The sequence below is a fragment of the Gossypium arboreum genome, chromosome 8, assembly GCF_025698485.1.
Source record: "Gossypium arboreum isolate Shixiya-1 chromosome 8, ASM2569848v2, whole genome shotgun sequence".
NCBI lineage: Eukaryota > Viridiplantae > Streptophyta > Magnoliopsida > Malvales > Malvaceae > Gossypium > Gossypium arboreum.
Genome location: NC_069077.1, coordinates 85527492 through 85541474, shown reverse-complemented (window position 1 = coordinate 85541474; position 13983 = coordinate 85527492).

Genomic DNA, 13983 nt, shown 5'->3' with positions numbered 1-13983 from the left:
TTTAACCTACTTTTAAAAGTACCTTTTAAAACACCAACTAAGTTTTTCCAAACTAAGTAATACGGAATGTTTTGAACGCTTCGATGTTGCGCATCAGATCCGGTCATATCGTCTAGGCCGGGTTTGGGGTGTTACAAAAGGTGTGCGGCATTGTAACACCCCTATAACCCGTGTCCGTCGCCGGGGTGGGTTATGAAGAGTTACTGATCCAAAATTTAATATTTTAAAACATACACAATAAAATAAAATAAAATATACATCGCCAAACTCGCTAAAGATCGAAATTCAAACTTGTATCGACATTCAAAGGTAGCGATATTCACATGGCTTATATATAAGTACATCTCAAAATATCATTTGCTTAAGTCTATTCCATACATGCCATACTAGCTCCAAAATATAGTAGTACCCCAAAATGATAGATAGTGTGACGAGTAGTGATTTATTCCTTTCCGAAGCAGTAATCTGGAATCAACAATCTATAAAATAGAGAACGTAACAAACAAAGTAAGCTTTCAAAGCTTAGTAAGTTTTAAGCATCACAAATAATTAAAACTTATCGAAAATCAAAACATTCATTTCAACAGACTTATTCTCAATTCAAATTGCTTCATGGCCGAATACACATAAACATAAACATAGATTCTTATCACATATTTTTCTTTTACTAAAAGTTCATGCGATGCATTTAAATCAAATAAGCTCATATAATAACAACATTTGACCGAATAGGTCATTGTTTTACTCGTAGATATAACAATCATTCACACTTAAGTATCATTCTTTGATACTAATAATTCACAAAATCATTGACTGAATGTACATGAGTACATAAAGAAATTTTAACATATAATTCATATACAAATATACCATGATCGATTAAATCATTCTCATATTCGCAAATACAACCATCAATCATATTTATATATATATATTCTTCTTTGATGCTAATGATTCACTTCGAAATCAATTCACCGATGAGTAAGTAATACGTACCTGAACATATTAAATGTATAGTACTTACTCGATGATGGTTTTCTGCAAACATTGAATATCGTAATCTTACTTAACTTACTGGCATTAAGCCTGTCAGGTCTTAGGACTTGAAACCAATTACCAGCACAAGCCTGCGGGAATTTAAACCCGGTATAATACCAGCTCGAAGCTCATGGGACTTTAGCAGGACATATTTCCAACACGTAGCTGCGGACCTTAATCCGGATATAATTCCAAAGACATAGCTCATGGACCCTAAGTCCGGATATAATTCCAAACATATAGCCTGCGGACCCTAAGTCCGGATACACATCAAATATCACGCATATTCAATCATATATTAACACAACTTATTCAACATATCACATTAGTAGTCATTTGCTACGTTCGGATATAAGCTCCATATGAATACCATCATTTACATTTCGATTCGAAAGTCATACATAAATATCACATATCCATTTCACCATTCAAGCTTAACACATAGTGACCATTCGACTATAAGTCATATACATAAATTATTTATCACACAACTTAATTCAAGTAGAACCGAAAGGTCACAATTCATCTAATATACACATATCAAGGCATCATCAATTATATACTAAAGGTGACTACTCAAAACTTACCTCGAATATTTTCGAACAGTCTCGGATCGGCTATTCAACTACTTTCTCTTTTCCCTTGTCCAACCTTGGTTCTCTATGCTCTTGAGCTTAAATTCAACAATTTTAAACTAGTCATTGTTTGACTATTCAAGCATTACTTTCAAAATATAATATATATATATATGACTTTCACACATATAGATCATAGTAAGTTTAAAAGAAAACATTAAGCAACTTGTTAACAAAGTTTTATCAATATTTACCACATAATCACAAATTCACAATAAGCTGTCTTCCTGAGCAACAGTCACTAAATTATTTATAATTGGAGATACGAAACTCCAAATCAATTTCCGTAAAATTTCCCTGAAACTAGACTCATATATCTTTTATCCATAAAATTTTCAGAATTTTTAGCTTGGCCAATCAATACCAGATTTTTCTTAAATTTTCCCCTGTTTCACTGTTTGACTAATCTGACCACTCTTCACTACGAATCAAATTTCTCATTGTACAGAATTCAAAATATGTCTTCATTTATTTCATTTGAAACTAAACTCATTAAGGAGTCTAAGCATATAAACTCCATCATATAAACATTTTTGTACAATTTATCATGATTTTATAAAAACAGAACAGGGGATCTAGAAGTCATTTTGACCTTGTCTTACATCACTTCAAATATCTCATTATTGGAAATTCTTTTGCTTACACAGTTTCTTTTATAAGAAAATAGACTCATTAAGCTTTAATTACATAATTTATTCAGCTTCTAACTCAACTCCCAAAATTTATGGTGATTTTCGAAAATCACGTTACTGTTGCTGTCCAAGCAGATGTATTACTAATTCATTCTTTCACACATTCTTTGCATGCATGTTATTTAAACATGCATATCACCAATCAATCATCACATATCTATAATTTCACTTAAGCATAATCTCTATTTCATCATTTTAAAACATTCAACACCGACTAGTCATGCTTACAAGCCAAAGCCAAATATCATTTTAGACATTTGAGAAATCATTTCTCACTCAACTTACCACTTCATACCATATTATCAAAATGAACTAATTATACTTATATAAACACTATCAAAGCCGAAACCTATGCATAACATTACTCAAATCATTCAAAATCACATTCAAAAAAATCATGAACAATGCCGAATCCTTAAGTGTTCCAACATCTAATTTACTCAATTCAACACATCAAAACAACATTTGTTCAAGACATCAAATATAAAATGCATATTACTTGAACATTTATACCGAATTTGCTAGCACACAAGACCTTTGTCCGAATGTCATTAAACTCTAGTCACCTAAATTTTTATTCTTTAAAACACATCCAAAACCACATTCGGCACCTCCAAACAATAATTTAGATAGTCTCAAGTTCATTCACAAGTACAATTATATAACATATAAAGCATTAAACATTTTTCAACATGAATCTATAACATGACCGAATACTCATACACACACACACACACACACACATATATATATATATATATATATATATAAAAGAACTCAAATAACACAAAAATCTCCTTTCCAAACTGCATATCTACACATACATACGGCAACTTTCATTCTTACCACCCAACAATGAATTCAACTTATTCAATTAAGCTACATTAACATATAAAAACATCTTCCAAAAAAAAAAACTCATCAAATTATCACAAATTTATCTACTTGCCGAATGGTTTTATTTATTCAAGAATTCATGAATCTAAACTATGGGTTAACTAGACTATACACTTATCAACTTAATCTCAATATCAATTAGAATAAAATCACAATGCATACCTTTCAATTGAAATAGCCATGGCCGAATGCCTTGGTTTCTTTTTCAATCTTTTCTTTCTTAATTTCGCAATGAAGAAGAAAGATGAGCATTCTTTAAATTATGTTTTCTTTACCTTATTTTACTAATTATTATTTTATTTCAAAATAATGCAAATTCTTATTATAATATTTAATTAAACATATATATTGCCCATCAACAATCATTATGGCCGGCCACCATAATCAAAAATTGGATATTTGACATGCAAGTCCAAACTTTTTGTGACATGCATTAATAGACCCCTTTTTAAAATTACCTATCACCTTCCACAATTATTTCACATAAGTCCTATTTAATAATTTCACATACAAATGACAAAATTAGAGCATGAAACTTTCACATATGCATATACACATATAATAAGCATAGAATATAACAATTAATTATTTTTATGACTCAGTTTTGTGGTCTCGAAACCACTTCCCGACTAGGGTCAAATTAGGGCTGTCACAGGCATTTACGTCCATACAAAGCTTTATAAGGTGCCATTTTCAAACTCGACTGGTAACTATTATTATAAGCAAACTCTACCAAAGGCAAATATTTCTCCCAACTACCTTGAAATTCTAAGATACAACATCTGAGCATATGCTTAAGTATCTGGATAACTCTCTCTGACTGACCATCTGCCTAAGGATGGAAAGTTGTACTAAAACTCAACTTTGTGCCCAAACCTTCGTGTAACTTCTTCCAAAATTGCAAAGTAAATCTCGGGTCTCTATCTGAAATAATCGATAACGGTACTCCATGTAGTCTGACTATCTCTAAAATATACAACTCGGCCAACTTGTCAAGTGAATAATCCATACGAACTAGAATAAAATGAACCGCCTTCGTTAGCTTATCAATCACAACCCATACTGCATCTTTCTTTCTCGGTGTCAACGGCAATCCTGTCACAAAATCCATGGCAACTCGGTCCCATTTCCACTCAGGAACTAACACAGGCTACAATAAACCTGAAGGTACCTAATGTTCGGCTTTTACTTGCTGACAGATCAAGCATCTAGAAACAAACTTTGAGATATCTCTCTTCATTCCTACCCACCAATACATTTTCTTCAAATCATTATACATCTTTGTACTACCTGGATGAATAAACAAGGAACTGCTATGTGCTTGCTCTAAAATCTTTCGAATAAGCTCATCATTCTTTGGTACACATATTCGATTTCTGAACATTAAACGACCGTTAAAACTGATTTGAAAATCTGACTCTATACCCGACTGACATTGAGCTCTTTTGGTTTGCAACTCACTGTCATCTTTCTGAACTTCAGAAATTCTTTCAAGAAACATTGGCTTAGCTCTTAATTCGGCTAAGATAGAACCATCATCTGATAAGGTTAAACTAGTGTTCAAAGCTCTTAATGCAAATAAAGATTTTCTACTCAAAGCATCAGCAATTACGTTTGCCTTACCTGGGTGATAATTAATCACTAGTTCATAATCTTTAATCAACTCTAGCCATATTCTTTACCTCGAGTTCAAATCTTTCTGAGTCATCAAATATTTCAAACTTTTATGATCAGTAAATATTCGACACTTCTCACCATACAAGTGATGTCTCCAGATTTTCAACACAAATACAATGGCAGCTAGTTCTAAATCATGTATAGGATAATTTTTCTCATGTGGCTTTGGCTGTCTAGAGGCATAAGCAATTATCTTTCCTTCTTGTATAAGTACATAGCCTAGTACATTCAAGGACGCATCACTGTAAATCACAAACTCTTTACCTGTTTCTAGTTGTACTAAGATAGGAGCTTTAGTGAACAATGCCTTTAACTTATCAAACATCTGCTGACACTTTTCAGTCCATTCAAACTTGACTTTTTTCTGTAGCAATCTTGTCAATGGAGTAGCTATCATGGAAAATCCCTCTACAAATCATCTATAATAACCGGCGAGACCAAGAAAACTTCTGACCTTTGATACATTCCTGGAAGGCTTCCAATCAACAATGGCTGAAATCTTGCTTGGATCAACTCTAATACCTTCACCTGAGACTATATGCCCAAGAAAACCAACTTCCCGTAACCAGAACTCACTTTTCCTAAACTTGGCATAAAGCTAATTATCTCTCAAATTCTGTAAAACTGTTCTCAAATGCTCTAAATGCTCAGTCTTATCATGAGAATAAATCAGGATATCATCAATGAATACAACTTCAAATTTATCCAAGTAAGGTCTAAAAATTTGATCCATTAAGTCCATGAAAATGGCAGAAGCATTAGTCAAGCCAAATGGCATCACGAGGAACTCATAATGGCCGTACCTAGTTAGGAAAGCAGTCTTCGAAACATCGACACTTTAACTCGCAATTGATAATATCTAGATCTCAAATCTATCTTGGAGAACACAGTAGCTCCCTTCAATTAATCAAACAAATCGTCAATTCTAGGCAGTGGATGCTTATTCTTAATAGTCATCTTGTTAAGCTGCCGATAATCTATGCACAATCTCATCAAACCATCTTTCTTTTTCACAAAGAGCATTGGTGCACCCCATGGTGAACAACTAGGTCTTGCAAAGCCTTTCTCTGTTAGCTTGTGTAACTGAACTTTCAATTCTCTCAATTCCATTGGAGCCATTCTATAAGGATCAATAAAAATGGGTGTTGTACCTAGAACCAATTCAATACCAAACTCAACTTCTCTGATAGGAGGCAAACCTGGTAGTTCTTCCAGAAACACATCAGGAAACTCACATACCGTAGGCACTGATTCAATTTTAAACTCTGGATATTTAGTATTCAACATAAAAGCAAGATAAGCTTCATATCCTTTTGTCAAGCAATTCTGAGCAGACATAACAGAAATCATGGCAATTGAACTATCTGACTCATCTGAATTAACCCGAAGAATTTCACCATTTTTTCATTTCAACTTAATGAATTTCTTTCCACAATTCATTATCACGTCATGTGCAATCAACCAATCCATACCAAGAATCACATCAAACTCATCAAATGGAAATAGCATGAGATCAGCCAGAAAATAATAACCTCTAATCATCAAAAGGAAATTTTTGCCTACTTTGTCTACTAACACATGCTGACCCAATGGATTCGATACTTTAATCACAAATCTCGTAGGCTCTATGGACATGTTCATACTAGGCATCAATTTCATGTAAACATAGGAATGGGTCGAACCCGAATCAATCAAAGCAATAACATTAACATCATGAAGAGAAAATGTACCCGTAATTACATCGGGGGAGGATGCCTCTTCACTAGCATGGATAGCATAGGTCCTTGCTAGAGCTCTAACATCTCGTCTCGCTGCTAAATCTCTAGATGCACCTCTACCTGCCCCTATTCAGGAACTTTTTTGAGGTCTGCCTGTAACGGAGGCATTACCTGATCTTATACTAGGTATTACTTCTCTTTTAACCATCTCAAGACATTTCCAAATGAAATGATCTAATGCACTACATCGGAAACAACTAGTCTCAGTTGCCTGACATTGACCGAGATGATGTCGACCATATTGATGAGACTTGGGTCTATTAGGTTGAATACTGCAAACATTCGCAATTGAAATGGTCTGAGCTTTTTGACCCATAAATCTTCTACCCCTGTTTCGGCTAGAATACCCTGCTGAAAAATTAGATCTCGTAGAGAACTCTCTAGGCATCTTGGATGTAGACTGAAACGACTTGCTCATCTATCTTTTCTTCATGTCTTGCATCTCAGTTTCAGCTTTACCCTTTCCTTTCAGCAACTCCTCTGCCTTACAAGCTTTTTCGACTAAAATAACAAACTCTTTTAGTTCTAAAACACCGACTGACAGTTGAATATCATATTAGCTTCAGTAGACACACACTCTCGAGCATAATTACCGAGTCTGACAAATCCACGTTCATATTCAGTTACTATCATCTTACCCTGCTTTAGTTCAAGGAATTCTTTTCTTTTCTGGTCGATGAACCTCTGACTAATGTATTTCTTACGGAACTCCTCCTGAAAGAAATCCCAAGTAACCCTCTCTTTCGGTACTACTGACACAAGTGTCTTCCAACAATGGTAGGCCGAGTCTCGTAAAAGTGATACAACACACTTCATACACTCTTCAGGTGTACAGGATAACTCATCAAAAACCCTAGTAGTATTCTCGAGCCAAAATTTAGCTTTCTCTGCATCGTCATCTTTAGTAGCCTCAAACTCTTTGGCCCCTTGTTTTTTAATTTTATCAACTGTGGCTCCTCTCTTCTGACTGTATCTATGACTGGAGAAGCTACATGGGTAGTCTGAAGATCATGAGGGGGTGGAGGTCTAACGGCTGGATTCGTAAGAACGAACTCGGTAAACCATTCATTCATAGCTTGGAAGAAGGCTTCTCGAGCCCCTCCTCCCTGACTAATAGTTCGGGATCCATAACTATAAAAGAAAAACATTTTAAAATAGTCAAGAGTCGTCACACTATCAAAATATAAGTATGGCATGTATAGCTAGACTCTTACTCATACTAAATATTATGAGAACTGACTAAACTCTTGCTCTCATACCAATAAATGTAACACCCCTTACCAGAGACCGTTGCCGGAGTCGAGCACGAGGCATTACCAGACTTATCTTACTTGTTAGGGTATAATTTTTTTTAAAAAATTAATTTGCTCCCATTCATCCAATAAATCTCTGAAAAGGTCCTTCGAGGCCCTAAAACATGAAATTAGAATGGTTCGGGACCAAACCGGGAACATTAAAAATTTTCCCATTACTTATACAAATCAAAATAATTTATTTCACTATTCATAATAAAATTATCCATCTGTGTAAAAATCACTAAATTAATTATAACTCGAGTTATGAAACTCAAAATTTAAATCTATAAATTTTCCCTGAAACTAGACTCATATATGTTCTTACCATAAATTTTCCAGAATTTTTGGTTTTGTATCACCCTAAACCCAGCCTAGACGTTATGACCGGATCTGATGCGCCACATCGAAGCGTTCAAAACATTCCGTATTACTTAGTTTGGAAAAAATTAGTTGGTGTTGTAAAAGACACTTTTATTTTAAGTTAAAGTGAATGGAAGCTGTGCACCAGGTAGGAGACCAGGAAGAAGAGGAGGTGAGTCCGTCGGACTGCTTAAGTACCAAGCTCCCTTCGGATCCAATCCTAGACATGCACACCGCCATTGCTACACTCTAAAATCTCGTATAATTTTGAGAAAACCGTTTGGTTCTGTCCATCTTAAGAAAATGATTAAGGTTGAAAACGTTTGCTTAGCGGAAGTCTTACTTGTATTCGTGTTATTTTGAAATCACTTAATGTTTTGAAAACGCGTCCTAGAGCTAATCCATCTCGATAGTTATCATAGTTTAGTTTTATCATAATAGAATTAAATAATAAAGAAACAAACCAAACCATAAAAATAATTAAGCGTCCTTATTACATTTAAAAACCCAAAACCATAAACGAAAATATGGGAAAATCTAGTTCACCAGAAGAAAACGAATTTGCAGAAAACGTGTGGCCACTCCGAATCCCGCCTCGCTCCAAGTCCACGAACTAGGGCTCACCTGCAAGGATGGAAGAAAAATGGGTGAGTTTGGGAAAACTCAGTGTATACAGAAACCCATCCAAAGCCCAAATCAGCTCGAGCCCATTGGGCCTAAGCCCTATTCAGATCACGATTACAAGGGACCAAGCCCTTTTCAAAATACTGATGTAAGGCCTTAGCCCTTTTTACATAACAATGTGGCCCATAGGCCCAGTTCAATAACATAGGTAACAATAGTAGTAATGCATGCAAACCCATCCGGGAGACTACTCAACCCACCAACCGCTACACCGCTTCGCATCAAATTTCTACACTCCATGTGGGGAATATCTCAACCTACCCAAATTTCTACACTCCACAGCTTGCAAAGAACGCCGCTCAAATATCGATAAGTTGAGGCAAAGCCTCCAATGACGTGGATGAACCACTTTCAATACTTCCTCCATCAATACCCCAATCCCATGCAATGAGATATTAATAAAAGCATATCCTGTAAAATACAGTATTAATCAATCATGCAGTTTAGCCAATTTAAACCCTAGGGGTATATCGGTAATTTTACTCCTTAGGGGTAATTATCGTAACTTAGCAACTACACAAGCTACTTCAGCAATTTTCAACAGTTTTATGCAGTTTGGTTCCACCATCTAACTAATAGGCTAATTTTCCCATCTCTTACCCATATTGGTCCGTAAGCCCATTGGGCCCAGTTTTGGCCCATCGAGGCCCTCTTTTTCTAAAGTACGTTAAGACGTCACACAAACTTACTTACCACCTTGCGGTGCTAGATCTACATTTACTCTACATCTTGAGAGCATTCGCATACTCACAAGCCCATGAAATGCTGGAAATTTCGGCATTTCGGCTTTTGCCGAATTGAACTAAGAAAGGGTGTTCCGTACACACCTGATTCGCGACGACTGCTGCTGAGATCTCTTCCGATGCCCTACAATTGATTATCATAGTTCTTATTTACAAACCATAATCACTAAACCTCAAAACTTACTCATCCATGCTCAAACCATGTCCCTAAAAGCCTTTGAAACCTTACCTTTTTGCCAAAATCGATAGCTAGCTCCGAATCCGATTGCTCCAACAACCCACGCCTTCAATCCAACACTGAAGAAGACAATAATCATTGGCAAAAAACGTTAGTTAAAAACCCTTAGAGCCACATGACCAAATCGACAGCCTCCCTAGATTTTAGGGACTTCGGCTTTTCGTAACTTTGTAAAATAGGACCAGATCTGAGATGATGAACACTTACCCCTTACTCCTTTTTGATCTCCACGCAATCTGATGCAGATTTATCTTTCAAACGATGGTAGAAATCGACTCCCGAAGTTTTGAAGTTTCGACTATAAGCCCCTAAATCTATGGTTTTTCGGCTTTTGGGTGATGAAGGAGATGACAATGTGGGGCTATAACCTTGATGTAAAATTGCCGACAGGTATCTAGGGTTTAGAAAAGATGATTGTCATTTATTAGGCACAAAAATATTGAAGGATTTGGCTTGGAAGAAATCGGCACAACTAATGTATTTTTCGAGGTTTAAGCTTTTGTGGTTTCGGCACAAGTGTTGATGAACAGCAGGTTTGATGAACAGTTTTGAAGAAGAAAAATGAAGAAAGAAGAATAGAGAGAATGGTGGTTTCGGCTAGAGAGGAAAAAGAGAGAAAAGAACAACCCTAAGGTGTTTAAGCAGAAGAAAACGGCACCACTCAATACCCTAAGTGCCGAAATACTAACCTAATACCCCTCTGCCGAAATCCCCTTTCTAATTCCCAAAATTCGGCCAACTCCTAGCCTCTCTCCCAATCCCTTAAATCTCTCCCCTTATCCCTCCTTAATCGAAGCGTTTGAACTGATTCAAACTCTCTCTAGCAGAATCCACCTGGACTCCAACACTTACCCCTCCAGCACTTAAAAATAAATGCATCTATTTGTCAACACAGGGAATCGATCCCATGCTTTCCCCAATGCTCCACACGCCACCTTTTTAGGATCCTAGTGGCATCACCCTTGCCACTCTACTAAGGCTCTTTTTGTGATGCAATTTACCCATAACTCTATACAAGGGCCACCTAGCCAGAACCCCTAACTCGTAAGTCCAAAATTCAAAAATTCAACTGGGTTTTGGCCAACACATGGGCCTTCTATAAGCCCATTTACCTATTCAAAATATTAATTTCACATCCAAATACAAAATTTTTAAAATCTTTACAAAATATTGAAAACCGCGAATAAATCCGAAAATCAGGATGTTACAACTCTACCCTCCTTAAAGAAATTTCGACCTCGAAATTTTACCTTATTAGAAGAGTTGAGGGTACTGTTGACGCATAGCCTCCTCAGTCTCCCAAGTAGCTTCTTCTTTGCCATGGTTCCTCCAAAGTACTTTCACTAGTGGAATTGATTTCCTTCTCAACACCTTGATGTCACGATCAAGTATTTGCACGAGTTCCTCTTGAAGGTTAAATCATCGTACTTGATTTACGAATCGGTATGATATGAGTTGGGTCGATCGATACCGCCAAAGATGGATACATGAAAACGTCGTGGATACTATGCGCCCGGTGGTAACTCTAGCGATAAGCTCTTGGTCCAACCCGCTTAACAATTCGGTAAGGCCCAATAAACCGTGGGCTCAACTTACCCTTCTTACCAAATCTCAAACTTTTCTTCCAAGGAAACATTCAAGAAAACCATATCCCAAACAATAACTCAATCTCTTTGCGCTTCAGATCCGTGATACGACTTACATCTTCATCGGATGCCTCCTTTAACCGATCCCTTATCAGCCTAACCTTACTTTCAGTGTCTGCCACCAATTCCGGTCCAAGCACTTGTCGTTCACCCAACTCTGTCCAACACGTCGGCGTACGACATCTTCGCCCATAAAGCGCTTCATATGGTGCCATCTGAATACTTGCTTGGTAGCTGTTATTGTAAGCAAACTCCGCCAATGGTAAGTAGTCCTCTCAACTTCCACGAAAATCAATGATACAACCTCTCAACATATCTTCCAAAACCTGAATAACCCTTTCTGACTGTCCATCTGTCTGTGGGTGAAAAGCGGTGCTAAAATCCAATCGTGTACCCAACGCTTCCTGCAACTTCCGCCAAAACTGAGATGTAAACCTAGGGTCTCGATCAAAAATTATCGACACTGGCACCCTATGCAATCGCACTACCTCCGCCACATATAGCTTGGCCAACCTTTGCGGTGAGTAGTCGGTGCGAGCAGTATGAAATGAGCGATTTTGTTAACCTATCCACAACTACCCACACCGAATCTTTCTTGGTGGGTGTCAAAGGTAACCCACTCACAAAGTCCATTGTTACTCTTTCCCACTTCCATAGCGGAATTTTCACGAGTTGCGTAATCCGAAGGCAATTGGTGCTCACCTTAACTCGCCGGGCACGCCGACATTTCCCAACAAATTCACCACCTCTCGTTTTAATCCGCCACCAAGACACCTCTCGCAAGTCTCGATATAACTTATTCCCTCTAGGATGCATGGCATAGAGTCCACCATGAGCCTCTTTCAGAATTAACTGCCTCAATTCAGGGTCATTTGGAATACAAACCCTTCCACGAAAGCAAAGAACTCCCCCAGTGTTCAACCCAAAATCCTCGTTCTCACCATTCTTAACTTGCTGGAACCGAAGAGCTAATGAATCGTCCTTCAACTGTTTTCCCTTAATTTGCTCAGTCCAAGTAGGCCTTACTTGCAGTTCTGCCAACAAGCTTCCATCGTCGTACAGACTTAAACGTGCGAATAAGGCTCTCAAGTCAGTAACAACCCTTCGACTCAACGCATCCGCCACCACATTAGCTTTTCCTGGGTGGTACTCTATCAAACAGTCGTAATCCTTAAGCAACTCCACCCATCTACGTTGCCTAAGGTTCAACTCCTTCTGAGTCAACAGATACTTTAAGCTTTTATGATCTGTGTATATGATGCACTTTTCCCCATATAAGTAGTGTCTCCAAATTTTTAACGCAAAAATCACCGCTGCTAGCTCCAAATCATGCGTAGGGTAATTCACCTCATGAGCCTTAAGCTGCCACGATGCATAAGCGACCACGTTGCCCTCTTGCATCAGTACGCAACCTAACCCCACATTCGACAGATCGCTGTATATAGTAAAGTCCTTCCCAGACACCGGTTGAATCAACACTGGCGCTTCAGTCAATACCTTTTTCAACCGATCAAAAGCTTTTTGCTGTTTCTCGGTCCAGACAAATGGTACTCCTTTCCTTATAAGTTTTGTCAAGGGTGCCGCCATTACCGAGAAACCCTCCACAAACCTTCTGTAGTAACTGCCAACCCTAGGAAACTCCAAATTTCCGATACTGACCTAGGTGGCTTCCATTCCAGAATCGCTTCAATTTTACAAGGATCCACCTTAATCCCCTCGGCAGAGACCATATGCCCTAGGAAGGTTACCTCCCTCAACCAGAATTCACACTTGCTGAATTTCGCATAGAGCTCTTTTTCCCTTAACACTTGCAGCACAATACGGAGATGCTCATCATGCTTCGCCTCCGTTTCAGAGTATACCAGGATATCTTCGATAAAGACGGCTACGAACCGATCCAAGTAAAGTTGGAATACTCGATTCATCAGATCCATAAAAGTTGCAGGTGTGTTCATCAGCCCAAACGGCATGACCACAAACTCATAATGTCCATATCGAGTTCGGAATGCTGTCTTATGAATATCCCCTTCTTTTACCCTTAGCTGATGGTATCCAGAACGAAGATCGATTTTGGAGAATACCGAAGCTCCCCTAAGCTGATCAAATAGATTGTCAATTCTTGGTAGTGGATACTTATTATTAATCGTCAGTTTGTTCAACTGGCGATAATCGATGCACATGCGCATCGTTCCGTCCTTTTTCTTCACAAACAGGACCGGTGCTTCCCAAGGAGACACACTAGGCCTAATGAAGCCTCTATCTAACAACTCTTGAATTTGAGCCTTCAGTTCCACCAACTC